The sequence below is a fragment of the Coccinella septempunctata genome, chromosome X (genome assembly GCF_907165205.1).
Source record: "Coccinella septempunctata chromosome X, icCocSept1.1, whole genome shotgun sequence".
Classification (NCBI taxonomy): Eukaryota; Metazoa; Arthropoda; class Insecta; order Coleoptera; family Coccinellidae; genus Coccinella; species Coccinella septempunctata.
This window is the reverse complement of record NC_058198.1, coordinates 5944321-5956584: the sequence shown is the minus strand read 5'-3', so window position 1 is coordinate 5956584 and position 12264 is coordinate 5944321. Positions and strand designations below refer to the sequence as shown.

The following is a 12264-nucleotide window of genomic DNA, read 5'->3' as shown; positions in this document are numbered from 1 at the left end:
AACTGTTAGCTTATTTCAGCACATCATTAATTATTGAAATTTGTCTACTTAATTCAGTTTATCCATAATTTCCAACGATTTATCTACACCGAAACCAAGGCCAAACATAATTTTTCAGCATATTCATGCAAAGAATTTTAATAACGCTCTCCAAATCAAATAATTGATATTTGTATATCACGTTACTTCTAGTTCTACACTACAAAAACGTACGAAACCCTTTGTTCATCAGTTCCTTTCGATTCTGTTCATTCAACTCGAAGAATTCCGCCCAAAAATGCGGCCCGATTTTTCTCAACGAGTCCTCTCAATATGTAGAAGTGTTTCCTACCTATTTGGTCCTTTCTTTCGTTCAGATGCGCTATTTACTTGATTCAACAAGGCGTCCCCTGAATCAATCAGCTCCACCGGTCCTATTTGTAATAATGATTCCACTATCTCGGTCTGAATGATATATTCTTTTCTGAATGATGAACATTTACAACTGTCAAGTTCTGGGACCCTGCGTAAAAACTATTCCAGATTCCATTTCGCAAGCTGCCATTCGAAATAGGCTTATGTCCTTCGATCGTTCCTATTTGAGCGATGGAAAACTGGAAAACGCCCTTCATTTCACCCCCTTTGTCATAAAAAAACTCCATAAGACTGAAACAAGTTTCACTGGATGCATTCTGTAGTAGAAATACATATTCTGAACGGTTTTTTGAGGTGAGCTAAAACAATAAATTTCAAATGTACTCTGCCCTTCTGAAAATTCAACGGAGTGCTACAAGAATCAAAGAAATCCATCCCTTGGATTAGAAATGAATGACCAGACGATTGGATAATGCAAATTTTTGAGTGAAATTCCATTGATAACAAACTGTTATCGTTTACTCAAATTGGGAAATATTTCCTAGTCACCTTGCTCCTGAAATTCACTAAAAATTGAATCCTTGAAAAGATATCAGCATCCTCGGACAAAGGCCTCACTATTAAAATAAAAAAGAAGCAAGTTTTCGAATAGAGTATCATGTTAATTTGCTCGTACCATACGCGTAGTGGTGGAGTAGCACGTAATATAATCATAAAGATAGACTAATTAAAAATTTCCGATATGGCGTACACAGTGAATATTATGCAGTAAAGCGGAATTATTTATTTTGAAGATAGGGCTTAAAACAAGTGTAATGCACGTTAAGCAGCTTATTATAAAACACGTACGTGATAACCTATTAGAAATTAATACATATATAATTTATTCTATTGGATCTGAACGAAATAATACCCCAAATACAGGTTGAGTTGTATGAAATATTCATCATTTCATTCATGAAATCATTCAAAATTTGGCTATATGAATTTTAAGAGCTTTTTCGTTAACTCATACCAGTAAAGGCATAGTTTCCACCAGTTAATTCACATGAGTCGAACTATTCGAATAACCCATATTTTCTAAAAATGAAGACAGACCAGACCACTTGCATCGAAAAGTGGTTGAACATTATGGTGCTACTCCATGTCGAAAATGAAAGATTTATCGGTAATTTTAAGGTGAAGACACAGCAACCATTGAATATGCGAAAAATAAAGTTCCATTTCAGCATTAGCAAACATCCTCATGTAAGTTTCCACGAGTTGAGTCGAATTTAAGATACATGACGATGATTACGCTTCTCAAATTTGTCTGTTATTATCACTGAACATTATCACAACGTCGATGGAAACTAAAAAGTTTATTACCACCACACAAGAGGTCAATGAAATCTTATGATAACCATTAACCTGTCGCAATGAATTACACATTACCTTAACTCCGTAAATATAAAAGAATCCAGTATGTTCACTAGAAACTTTTCATGTTTATTACGGGTTCTCCTGTGAAGTCAATGAAACTTTTACGCTGGCCAAATAATACGTTCTCCCCCGTCTATTTCAGAATGCTAAAACGTTCCAGATAAATTGTAGACACATTATAACGTTGTACTGTTCCAATATGAACGGAATTGTGCAAACAAGAAGGGAGAATGATAATGAAACGATTAATCAATTAAGAAGTTTCAGAGATTGTTGACTCGGAAGGGTAAATGACATCTGTTTTTCCGTTTTTGCCACTTCGACCTGCTTTTTCCAATGCATTTCGAATAATGTTTTCCATCCAATTCCCACCCTTCCTCCTGATGGTATAACCCAGGAAATAATTGGTATGTCAATTTGATATTGAGCAAATCGAGCTTGAACACATCATGCTGCCAATCAATGACTGATGCTGTCGAGTTAGTTTCGAACTGAAAAGATATAGCTACAGGGATGGATTTTTCTTTAGTAGAAAAAACTTCCCTAATCTTAGAATGAGATCAAAAACCAAAGTAGCCAAATTTGTTCAAGATGATGAATTCATGAAATAATTCAAGTGATGTCATAGTATTTTAGAATCTGGATCAAATTATGAATATAACGAACTTCGTTTCGGAACTAAATACGTACATACGGTTAGACAGGATAATAATTAGGCCAAACAGTCAATTTCCAAACAAATGGTCGATCAACATTCCGCCGAAGTTGTATCTCTGCAGCCGATGTCAGAATAAATAAATAATTCCGTTTTGGCGATAATATAACTACAGCAGTTGTTTCATGATTAGTATTTCTGGGAGAATTTGCGGCGCTGCTATGCCGGAATAGAAAAGATCAGTCCAAAGTTTAATTAGTTTGAATTTCATCAGTATCAGGATATGCAGCTCAAAATTGAGGTTTCAATTACATTCCTAATTTCAACCGTTACTAATCCGCACAGTCAGCTGCTGAACGATGGGGGGAAATACATTGAAATTGGAGTGGAAAAATACAGTTAGATTTAATCTTTCGTAAATTCATATTGATCTCCGGATTTTTCGTGATTACCTGGGCGTTTTCTCGTCAAGGAGGAAGATTAACGAATTTCAACAATGTTCCATATTTTTCGAATATATCGATAGAAAAAATTTACAGTCCGCAATTTCATTCAAGCAGTATACTATTGACATAGGTGAGAGAACACCCAGTAATAAGGAATTTAATAGATATATTAATAGATATTTGTTCCCATCTTTCCTATAGTTGGGTTTTTCTCAAATTTTGATATATAACTTACATAAGAGTGAGACACATGTAAACAAAGAATTGTTTTGAAATTCATTCATACTGGGTGTTCTGTTGTGTAGTGTTCTACATCTCTTAGTATAGAGCTGGAAACTAAGGGACCTACCCCTACAGGGTATCCCAAATTGCTTGATTTTGGTTGTTTTTGGTACTTCTAGACTAGATAGGGAAAAAACGATGATAGGAATTCTGTGTTCGATTTTTATGAAAGGTGGAAACCGTTTCAAAATATCTTCATTTGTCTTGGAGATATCTAAGCATGATAAGGACTTTTTAGCGGCAGTTTTTCACTGGAAATACTACACTACATTTTTTTTCATCTCTTGTACTAATGGTGGAAAAAAATCTTCGTTATTTTGAATCAAAAAGTTATGGCACATTGTATAAATAGACAAAATATCAAAATTTTTTAATATCTTCGTGACAAATCTGATCTAGCACTACCAGAAACAGCCAAAATCAAGCAATTTGGTTACCCTGTACTTCGATATATACGAATTACCAAAGTTATTCCACATAGGGTTCGAAAATTGAATACAGATTCAAATTTATCATTAAATAAGTCTTCATATGATATTTTTCAGTAGAGGAAAATGAGTAGATGACCAGTCACTGATGATAATGTTGAAAATTTCATTCGGGGGAGAATTTCCGTTGTAGTCACGGAATGCTGTTGTGTTTTCTAATCAGTTTTCAGTCTTTCGCATAAGCCCCATGATCGGAATAGACAAATAGTAGGGGGGGAGTAATGCGACATGACAGGCGATTTGAAATTTGTGGCTTTCATGAACGTGTGGTGGCATTATTTAATCGAAATTTTCACGAAACGTTCATCACGCTAAGACAAAATGAGCCGGGGAACGGTTTCCTGTAATCCAATATTCCAGTGGCGCCGTAATTTCTTATCCTCCGTTCGGGGGTTTATTAAGAGTATTTTCAATAAATTATGTCGCATTATTTACCCAAGTAGGGTACATTCTGTTGTGAATTTTTCATATCACTCACCGTTGTTTTGGCCTTTTTCATCGTCGGATTCCCATCTCGAATGGCTCGGTGAGCCGGGAAAAAATTCCACGAAAGAAATTCTGGCTGCATTATGAACTGCCTTCGTTATTTTGGAATGAGCAGGGCGAATCTTTTTCGCATTTAGCACTTCAGATGTTCCTTTCGTCATAATTGAAACGTTATTTCGTGAAATTAGTGGTATTTTCGTTCATTATATCCACAGGAAGGACGTCTGGAATGCGAAAAGAAAATTCAGATAAGTTTCGTCCTTTAGCCAGGTCTCCTTTGTTTCATATTCCCATATTATATATTTATTTCTACTTTTTTTCTTGGCTTTATGAACTACCTAATGGAAAAAATTAAAGGACAAGAAAAATCACCCATCAAGGTCTTTAAAAAAAGATATTGAAGCTAAATGAACAAATTGTCTGGTTCATATTGAAGGTTAAGACAAAAAACTTCCAAGGAACAGGTGCTCTCGAAGAAACTATACTCTATTCATTTCAGAAGAGCAATATAATCACTTTCAAGCCGTTTTCCTTCTAATTAACTCTTTGTTGAAGAAACTGACAAGATGTTCCTACGGCGTTAAAAAAACGCAATCCTTCCTCATACCCTTTGAATAATGTTCGAATCCTCGAATATGTTCCGCATAACCTGTGTTACATCCGCGTTCTATACGGAAGTAGGGTTTTTTTTATCCGATTCAAACATTTTCACACCGGGTCCATTTGCGTGAGCAGGCACTACAATAGTCACGTATTTAGAGGTCTATAGAAAATAAAATTTTTCATACGGATTACCCATATAGGAAACGTGTCCTGGAATTTTCGACAGTCTATCTGACGAGCATGATTTCGGGGGGTGGATTTTGCGGAGGCAGGGAGGTGAGCAAGGATGCGTCGCGTGTTGTCTGCCTGAAAGACGTGCCCTCAGGTAAAATCCGGTTCGCGTACTGAATAAGCGATAATTTCATTAAGGGAATAATTATAAAATCATCCCGTTTTGGTCTATTCATTCGGTAGATCTACGTATTAATGCGGTTATGAATTATAAGGAGGCGTAAGACAGTGGCGCAGACGTGTCAGTCGATCAGATCACATATATCAGAAAGGGTAGCAGTAGATTTACTGAAAAAAATGCTCAGTGTAACAATGAAACTATTGAATATCAAATAAAATGATCTTCACGTTAATTAGCTTCATAAGCCACAACTACTATACGAAGACTTCTGTTAACCTCAACCTAATTTATTATTACTTTCAGTTTTTGTGTTTTAGATGTTGTTAGAAAAATCATGAATTAGTTCTCAATAGTTTTCATCCTCGTTGCTCTGCTTTTCTGTGATTTTGAATCATATTCGTTTTATAGTCTATATATGTGAATCAAAATTTTAAGACAAGTGTTAGTTTTCGAAATTTTACACCTATATTGCTAAACATTCCGCATTCCTAAGTCTTAGTTAGATATGAACAAAAAAAACGAATCTGAATCCCAAGTTCATAGGAAAACAACATGTCAAACATAAAAATTCGTCCTTTGCTAAGAAATGCGAAAATTGATGATGAGTAGGATTATAGAAGCAAGGCAAATGTGTAGATTAAATTTCTTAAAGAGGATTTTCCTAGTTTCAGAAACCCTTTAGTTTTTTTAGTAATTCATAAAAAAAATAATTGTATCTGTCAGACTCTGTTTACATAAACCGGGATAAAAAAAACGTCGCTATCAAAATTTCTGTTGAGAACTGCTCATTAATCAATTAATTTTTCGCAGAATCCAATCAAATCTGTCAAATGTTCGGTATCGTTTTCATTAGCGTGGTAAAACCCAGAAGGAACTTGGTTATGAACAGCCTAATAAAAGCAAAGCTTAATGCAGAATTCCATTAAAAGTTATATTATCTTTCGCGGACGAAGACGGCGGAGCTTTTGACATGTTCAAGCAATTAATTCCACATAATGAGACATGCATCAATTAATTTATCGAACACTCTTCCTGGGTTCAACAGCCCAAAAGCGTAATATCCACAACGATAGCATGAGGATCTTGACATTCAACTTCCAAGAATTTACTGAAGAAAGAATTTTTTAATATTTTCCCAATTATTCCACCTCTGTGAATCAATAATTCCACCCTAAACGAATATACAATTGAAAAAAAACTGGAATAACGAAACTTGAATGTGAATTTGTAATTAATTTTGTATTTCTTACATCATAAGATTCTCATTTCAATCAAGATGTTCATAAATCGGTAATTCAACTAGTAATAATGATAAGTGTTTATAATTCGAAGTGGGGAGGGTTAGGGGTTAAAATAGGTTAAAATTGGTTTTAGAAGGAGAGACATTTCAGCTGAAATAAAGCTCGCAAAAAAAAACTAATTTTATTTGTTTGTAATTCATTACGTAATTCAAAATAAACAATAAATTCGAATGACTGATTAGCAAAGCAATATTCCCAATAAAAATGCGTGAAAAAAATTCATTCGATCCCTATGTGTTTCATCAAAACGAAAATATATTTGTGCCCCCGTTAACCACAACCCTTCTAATAAAGACGATTCAATGTTTCAATGTTTTGAATGTTAAAATATTTGTGTATCGAAGAATCTTTTGGATGAACTCATGGTTCAAAACGACGGTTATGATTTTTTTGTCGCTCTGTTATGGAAAAGTAAACAGCATGAAAGCCATTCGTTTTGACTTCATGCGCCGAGATCGCACTGGGCTGAGAAAGATTAATTTGCTCTTTTAGGTACAAGATCAAACGAGAAAAATAATTCCATTCCAGTTGTTCCACTGGTCATACTAACGAAACGAAATAATAAAGTACAGTAGTTTCTGAAATGTTCAAAATGAAACATTTTATGAAACTTTGATATTCAGTTGTTGTGCTCCCTTTTCAGCGAGAAGCACTTTTTCAGGAAAAATGAAGTGAAACACTGACTAGATATTGAAACGTTGAAGTTTCTGTTCAGGATGAAAATTGGCTGGAATTGAGAGAAAAACATAACTGAGGACTTAAAATTAAAACCATATCTGTAATTCATTGAAATCAATTTGAACAATGAATGATGGTATGTGGAACTTGAAAAAATTAAATATATATTTCGTAATATAACTCAAAATGTGGAATAAATCCAGTGAATCCCATCCATCGGACAAGAATGTAAAAAATTAATTCATCCAACCAAATCTGGGCAGAGATGTTTGACTCAAAATACAATTATGAATTTTCTCCCCGGAATATTCGTAATTACTCTTTGAATTACCACTCCCGAAAGGGATCATCTAGGCGGAAGAAATTCCCCACTTTAACAGTAAGAAAAAGTTGAAGTAGACTTTTTATTTCCGGAAATTTCCCAGGTTCAAGACTTCTTACAGATTGAAGAAAATGCCATTATATTCTTACTCACAGTGTACTGAATGACAAAAAAGAAATAATACTTTGTTTACATGATATTTTCCAGTAATTTTTTTGGTCGAGACAAAAGCAAACAGTTCATCAGTCATTTTTCCATTACTTCTCTGATTTTAAGAGTCAATCCTGCCCAGAATTATTATACAACGAGCAAAGCTACAACCCCTTCAACGGTGATTTAAATTAGGCACCGAGGTATTGTAATATCTGCTTACGAATAGGTATCAGAATTCAATTGGATGTTTGCTCTCTCAAGTACGAAACAAAACTTCGGAAGTTAAACTATTGAAGTGATAATTGTTTTATGGCTTTCCGTTTTGGTGTTTGTAAACTCGCCTAATTGTGTTCCATTCTGGGAACTTCGATGAACAATATTATTCACCATCTATATAACATTTCAGGCGAGAGCAATTTGTTGCTAGATCGCTTCGCTTGATGGATATTTGAACCGATCATTCTATCCAGTAATCGAACGTGTTTGTACAGGAAAAAAGCCATAATAGAAAATAGAAAAACAAAGGTATCTCGGTTATGAATATATAATTTCGTTCAAACTTAACTCTTGCTTTTCATTATACATTCGCAATTCTTGGAGAAAGTTTTGGCAAAATGATATTTCTGATAACTTGCCAGAAATGCATATCATATTGTTTTGAGCAGAACAAATTGAACGTGAAATGAATCATGGACATGGAATAACGGAACAGATAAATTTCGGAAACTCTATAACAGATACTGCGAGCCCTTAAAAGAGAGAATCACATAGGAATAGTGTTCTAATAAAGCAAGTCCATATGAGTGTTTCCCCTCTGCTCGATATTTACAATGGTAAAAGTTCATCAGACAAATTACATGCGAAATAATTATTCACATGATAAAAAAACTTTCCTATATATCATGTTGACAAAACCGAGCTATAAACAGAGTTGGGAGTTATTAAGTACCACATACAGATTTCTAATCTCATACAAATTGCCACATTTTCGATGAGAGAGTATAATAATCACAATAGTCTTTCGCCATCTTGAATTCATGAATTTCAACAAAGACATATGCTTCGCAAATGTACACGAAATAAAATTTCAATGAGTCAACTGAACTGCTAGGAAAACCTCTCTACAACATATTTTAATTCACGAATTTCATGATGATAAAGAAGGGAAGCTATACTCATGAGAAATTTGATGGATGTAACTAATATTGCATGAGTTCAGCTCATGTAGTTATTTATCAAAGATCATAAAGGTGATAATTCTTGGCGAGAAATTTGTCGCTTTTTTTCGGTTTCTCATATAATCAATTGATGAAGCAAATTTGCATTAATTAAACACTCTGCACGCATTCGTGCATTATATGCAAGCGTTTATCAATCAGCAAGAGTGTTTGCTGTGGTGAAACATAATTCAACTAATATGTTCGTAAATCAATTCCCGAATCTCATCGAACAACCCACACATTGGTTTCACCACTACATGAAAATTTCCCAGCAAAACCCCGTTTCAAGATGACGATTATTATGCAGATTTCGATTTGTTTTCGATTAATGCATTCATTTATTCACCTAGACATGCTGTGGAAGAGATTATCTATATAATCTCTTTCTCTGCTTCGTGGGAGATTATCTGTATAATCTGTTTCGAAGAATGCCCAGGTGAATTGGCCTGAAGGCCTTAGTTTTGAAAGGGGGAAGATTTTCTGCATAATACGTATATGATTTGTGCTTATCGTTTATGTTCAGAAGTGGCATTAAAAGGTGAACCAACAGTAATATTGATCTAAATATTCCAATTATTCACTACTTTGAACAGAATTAAAAAAAAAACAATACGAAAGTATGAATAATTCATAATGAGATTATTATTGTATTCATTGATAGGAGTTATCTCTCTTTCATAAATGATAATCAATGTTACGAAAGATCACATAAACGTCTAAACTATGAAGCCAAATACAGATAAAAAAATCTAAAAAAAAAATGACTTCATATATTCAGAACTAGGAGTGTGATTTTGGCTTAATTTTGGCTGTTTCTGGTTCAGACTAGATAGGTCAAAATGTTGAAAGGAGTCCTGGGCTCAATTTTCGTGAAAACTTCCATTAGTAGAAACCGTTTCACGATATCTTCATTTGATATAACCAAATTTTGATATTTTGTTTTTTTTTAGCTAAAACATCTATAACTCCAATAAAATCAAGTAAATCGTGCTACACTCAATTTGAAAAACTATCAAGCCCAGGACTCTTTTCAACGTTTTTACCTATCTAGTCTAGAAGTACCAGAAACAGCCAAAATCAAGCAATTTGGGATACCCTGTACACGCATGGATCTCAGAAATTAGAATGGGGATTCATCACTGAACACCACACTATAACACTTTGAGATAGATACATTAGAGTTGCAACCTACACCAATCAAAACTTTGTTGTAGATATTGGGCCGTCAGGTTTAGCACAAGCTGAAAGTTTCATTTAGCGGTGAGCCGAACTGCTCCACAAATTCTTAATCTGTTCCAAACAATGTATCATGTTCATCTATAAATGTTGTTATGATGGGAGGAATGTTCTCTCTCTTGTCTAATTTGTTTTAATTTTTGGTTCTAATACTTTTTCAGTTTGAGGATATATTTAATAGTTTGTGTTTTTGAAAATTTGAAATAAGTAGAAGAAATTATGATGGTTTAGTTGCAGTTCTTCTAGATTCTGGATTTTAAAAGGGTTTGCGACCTCAAGATCTATTGTGCCCCCTCAAGTCTACAGCTGTTCCAGGGTTCTAATGAGCTCCAGCATTTTTTGCCTTAACTAGCAATGACGTGGCATTTTTTCACCAGGTGATCTGGATGGAGTATCCTCCCCCCCCACTGAATTTACAGTAGTCAATTTCTGCTAAGCCCATTCTTGCTAAGATCCAGATACAGCTCTGATGGGGGCACAATAGGCCTTAAGGTCGCAGTGGAATATAACCCCTTTACTAAACCATAATCTAAGTTTGTGATTGAATATGTTTCATGCTGTTAATAGGTCAATTTTTTTTCGAAATAATACCCGTCCTCATCTTTTCAAATTTTCCTTGAAAATAATCTCATTCTTGGCACTACCGTCTCTATTGCCCGACTTCAATCCCATTGTACACTCTTGGGATCAGCCACAACGAACGCTGGATTACAGAAGCCACATTCACAGACACTACAAAAACTCAGGAAGATTTTACCGCAGTTTTGAAAAGAAATCGGTCTACTGCAACAACCAGATCGACGGTATATGTATATCAAAAGGAGTTCTCCGGAATTACCATCTTTTTATTAAAACTCGCACACTCGATAGCATACAGAATTTATCGTAAACCGAATCACACCCTGGAAAAGAATCAAGGTGGAGACATTCACGATCACCCCACATTTCTAGGAATGAATGAATCGTAAAATCCGTATAATTCGAAGAATTAACTTTCCATGAACGCATTCAGATCTGAAAAAAGTAGTCCAAATTCTTCAGGATAATTCCTCTCAATTCCTCAGCTTCGCAGAGGTACTTCTTCGTAAGAGTAATGTTTAATGAAATGGGAAATTCTGATAATTGCATAGGACATGCTGTACGTACGACGGCAGACGGAAATTACACTGGTCGATTCGTACTTTCGAGCTCATGGCGGAACATCCCTCGTGCCTTTGAAATAGATGTAATGAATGGAAGTGGATTTTCCAGTGTTTACTAATACTCTCTTCCTGTATTAGAACGAAACTCCTCAAATTACACCAGATCAACCCATGCATCATGCAACCAACAACCAAGCATCATGCATTTCTGAAATTCAGTGCTAGTCTCTAACTTGGAATTAATTCAATTAATCAAAGACAGTTTTTTTGTTGCAAATATACTCGGACAGGTCAATTGATATTTTAAATTGAGCTCCTTTTGATGTAAGAAGATGTTATACATATCTGAAGGTATGGGTCATTGGTAGAGTTTCCGTTTGAGCACACTGTATTTCTGAGTACGAACCGAATTAAATTCTTCAACTATAAGATTCGTTTTGAAAAACTGACATTTTAACAATGCCACTTAGTATGCTTGTAATTCATTGAATTATTCTATCATTATTCATGAAGCTTGTTTCCATATCGGAAATTTCTAACAAAAAACCAACGTCCCATCAATCAGAAATGAAAAAATTTCCCACTTCGAATTTGTTGTTCGCGTATAGAAGCTGCTGCTGTCTTGGAATCTTGAAACGGATTCCGTTAACGCGTCGGGCAAATAAATCATCTTTTATGATATATAATCGTGGAAAATCGTATCGATGAAAACACATTCGTGGGAAATGGACGTCGATAGAGGAAACCCGCGATAATTGATTTGTTCATTATCGAATCGGCAAATGAATAGGGGTGTACGCCTTTGCGGCGTGATAAAACTCTGCAAAATTCATCACAAAGGTTTATCACTCTCATCTTGGCCATCCTGTTCCGTGTGGAAAACGGAAAGAAAATTTAAACACTGAATTGACTTCTATTCTTGCAAAGAGAACCATCTAGGAAAAATATTAGACGGCGCATTAGCACCCTAATCTACCCTAAGGTCCATTCTACTGAATTTGAGGGTTGAAAATTCATGCAGAACCCATATTTTTGGAGTTAAAATGATGAACTTGCAGCGTTTTTCCATCGGATGAGAGAAACCCTAAAATGAATAAAAAAAAATTCTCTTCATTCTGTATCCG

At 34.8% G+C, this 12264-nt stretch overlaps 1 protein-coding gene across 4 annotated transcripts in view; it reads left to right on the top strand.

Annotated features, from left to right (window-relative positions):
- Positions 1 to 12264, top strand: part of LOC123322236 (hemicentin-2-like) — a 297343-nt gene that overhangs the window by 260254 nt on the left and 24825 nt on the right. The window lies entirely within an intron of this gene.